This window comes from Corvus brachyrhynchos, unplaced genomic scaffold (genome assembly GCF_000691975.1).
Source record: "Corvus brachyrhynchos isolate BGI_N302 unplaced genomic scaffold, ASM69197v1 scaffold150, whole genome shotgun sequence".
NCBI lineage: Eukaryota > Metazoa > Chordata > Aves > Passeriformes > Corvidae > Corvus > Corvus brachyrhynchos.
In genome coordinates, this window is record NW_008236162.1 from 279256 (window position 1) to 282414 (window position 3159).

The following is a 3159-nucleotide window of genomic DNA, read 5'->3' on the forward strand; positions in this document are numbered from 1 at the left end:
AGGAAAAAGGGGGGGAAAAGCACCAAAAACTCCACACCATGGAGGAGGAAAAACCTGACAGAGCAGCTTCCAGCCCCTTCCTGGGGAATCAAGCACTGCCCTTTCCCTAAAAATGCCGGTTTTCCCTCTGGAGGAGTCCCTGCTCTGCCAGTGGATCCAGGAGGGATTCAGGCTCCTTCCCTGGAGCCCGGAGCCAGTGCTGCTGGCAGGGAAGGGAATCAGCGGCTCCAAAACAAACAGCCCAGGCCCACGCTGGAGCTGTGAATTCTCCTCCCAGCCACAGCAGCTGCTCCAGGTGCTCCAGGGAAAAAAAAACAGGGAAAGGAAACAGGGAAAGGGAGAAGAAGGAGGGCGGGAAAGAGAGGGAAGGAGAAAAAAGGGGAGAAAAGAGAGGGAAGGAGAGAAAGGGGGAAGAGTGAAGAAGAAGGGGGAAAAGAGAAGAAGAAAAGGGGGGAAGGAAGGAGGAAGAAGAAGGGGGAAAGACAGAAGGGGGAAAAGGAAAAGAAAGGGGAGGAAATAAGAAGGGAGAAAAAAGGAAGCAGAAGGGGGGAAAAGGAAAGAAGAAGAAGAAGGGGGGAGGAAAAAGAAAACACCCTAACATTAAAAATTGGAAATAAAAGCCCCAACCAGAGATAAAAGTCCACCCTCCATCCATCATCTGCTCACACCATCATCCATCAGGCTGGAAATGCTTACACGGAGGGAAGTCACGTTCCCAGCCAGCTGAAGGTCCCGATTCCCTGGATAAGGTCTCAGGTAAGATTCTTTCCCCAGTACAATTTCTGGTTCTTCACCTGCCAGCCCGGGGAATGGGCTCAGCTTTATCCTGCTGCTGGAGGGAGCTGGGCGAGCTCTCCAGGTGTGCAAGGTTCTCCCACCAGGTCAGTGCCTGGCCCACTGTCTGTCCATGAAACAGATTCCATTTACCACTGGCAAAATGAGTCATCTCCTCACAGCCTGAATTTCCCATTAAAATAAAGAATTAAAAAAAAAAAAAAAAAAAAGCAACTCTAATTATTTCTGTGAGCAGGAAATGAGACAGGAGAAAACTGCAACCTGAGCTTCAGCTCCCTGCATTTGCTGTTTGTGCCTCTCTCTGCACTGGGTTGGGCTTTAGCACCAATCCAGACCCTGCCCTGGTTCAAACATTCCCTGGAATGGTGGGGCTGGGTCAGATTTTTGCTGTTTTCTCCTGGGCTCTGTCACATCCTGGCTGTTCATCTCCAGAGAGAGACACAGATCGAGACTGGGCCTGAATGAATTGATTATTTTAAGTATTTTCAGTATTAACTCAGGACCGCAGTTTTCAGCCCAGGCGTGGTTTAGAGGCTGAGGATGTTCGTTAATGTGTTTGCCTTCATAAAAATGGCCATAAAACTGCATCCAATTAAAGCACTGAGAGAAATGGGGCAATAAACACAACTCATCCCCTACAACCTCCCAGACAGAACCTACCTGGCTTCTCTAAAGTTGCTCTGAGAAGCAATTTTCAGGGCAGCAAATGGAACTCAGCAATCCTGGCCACAAATGTTAAGTTTAAACTGCTTTTTCATTGAGGGGCGAGCAGCCAGGTGCGTGCATTTATCCTCTGGGCACTGAGCCCTCCATGGCATCTCCCCTGGGCAGGAAAGTCCCAAAGGGCTTGGGACAGGACAGGACAGGACAGGACAGGTGACCCCGACACCTCCAGACAATCAAGGAATGGTTTGGCTTGGAAAACACCTTAAATATGATCCCATCCCACCCCTGCTGGGGGCGGGGACACCTCCCACCACCCCTGGGTGCTCCAAGCCCTGTCCAGCCTGGCCTTGGACACTCCCAGGGATTCAGGGGCAGGCTCAGCTGTTCAGGATGGCCTGTCCACCCTGGGTCCATGACTCCCTGTCCTGGCAAATCCCTGGAATCAACACTCCCAGAGCTTTTGTATTGAATTTGTTTTGGATTTGTTGGGTTGTAAGTTAATGAACACCTCAGTGGCACCGACTGGATAATGAGAACAATCACGTGGGATCTCCTGGATGTGACGCAGGGTAAAGGAGCAGATATTTCCTATTTAACCATTCCAAGGGTCAGCTCTGTGCACAGGCACCACAGAAAGGGAGGAAGGAAAAGATAAGGAACTCCTGAACAGATTTATTCCAAACAAACAGAGAGCTTGGCATTCACACAGGCAGCTCCAGCTTAACGAAATATTAAATTTAAAGCTTGGGCTGCTACATGAGCACTCCCGGAGTTATTTTATCCCACACAATCTGACTGCTATTTGAATTCCCTCCCATTAATGCTCCGGGTCAGTTCTGAACAGGCCAAGTGGAAACTGGAACACAAACACCACGACAGCCCATGGAAATTCACCTTCTTTACCTCCTGTCCCCTTTCCAGGACTCCTACTGAACAAAATTTGGCATTTTCACCTGCACCCAGGTAAAGATTTCCATGGGCTTGTCCCTCCCAAGCCCCTTTCCCTGACGGCTGCCTGTTGGAATTTTCCTGTAGGAGCCAATGGAGTTAAAGGATTCTTCCACCACGAGCTTTGACTTTCAAATGGAAGCCTCGGGATCAAGACAAATCCATCATTCTAACGGCCAGGACGGAGCTGCTGGAGCCAAAGGAAATGAATCCGTGCCGTGGATCATTAGCCATGTGTGGAGTGCTGCTCCAGAATTAATGGATGCTGTGTCGTGCCCTGGGACTGCTGCAGCCCGTTCCCATCAGCTGGAAAAGGACAGAGGGAAAATTCTGTTCTATTTTTTTTCCCTTTCTCTCTCTCTTTTCTTCCTTCCAGCCTCCAGAAAACTCACACTGCTGGGAGCTGCTGCACAGAGTAATTCTCGATGTGAGTAATTCATGCCCTGGCTCTGGGTAAGGGCTGCTGCTGAGCATTAACCCAAAGGTGAATCAGCAAACAGAACAGCACTAATGAGGAACTCCAACACCTTCCCAGGCACGGGACACTCCTGGCAGGAATGTCTGCCTTGGGATCAGAGCTTGGGCACCTGCACAGGAAAACAACAAAAAAAGCCTGATTTTACTGCTCAAATGTCAAACTTTGGTGCTTCTGGTTTGAGACTGGCCATGAAAGCCAGGAATGCTGCTGCCTCTGGATCCTGCAGCAACCATAAAATCCTGGAATGGTTTGGGTTGGTTAAATCCCCTTCA

The 3159-nt window shown here is 49.7% G+C and overlaps 1 protein-coding gene and 1 long non-coding RNA gene across 2 annotated transcripts in view; both read right to left on the bottom strand.

The window, feature by feature from the left end:
* The window catches only part of LOC108446055, a 4574-nt gene extending 2830 nt beyond the window's left edge, over positions 1–1744 (bottom strand). Inside the window, exons 1-2 of the long non-coding RNA XR_001861165.1 lie at positions 1456–1744; positions 697–957 (exon numbers count right to left, since the gene is read on the bottom strand). This is a non-coding gene — a long non-coding RNA (uncharacterized LOC108446055). The remainder of the gene's footprint in view (positions 1–696; positions 958–1455) is intronic.
* LOC103614812 (leucine-rich repeat transmembrane neuronal protein 4) overlaps positions 1–3159 on the bottom strand; it is a 199492-nt gene that overhangs the window by 69660 nt on the left and 126673 nt on the right.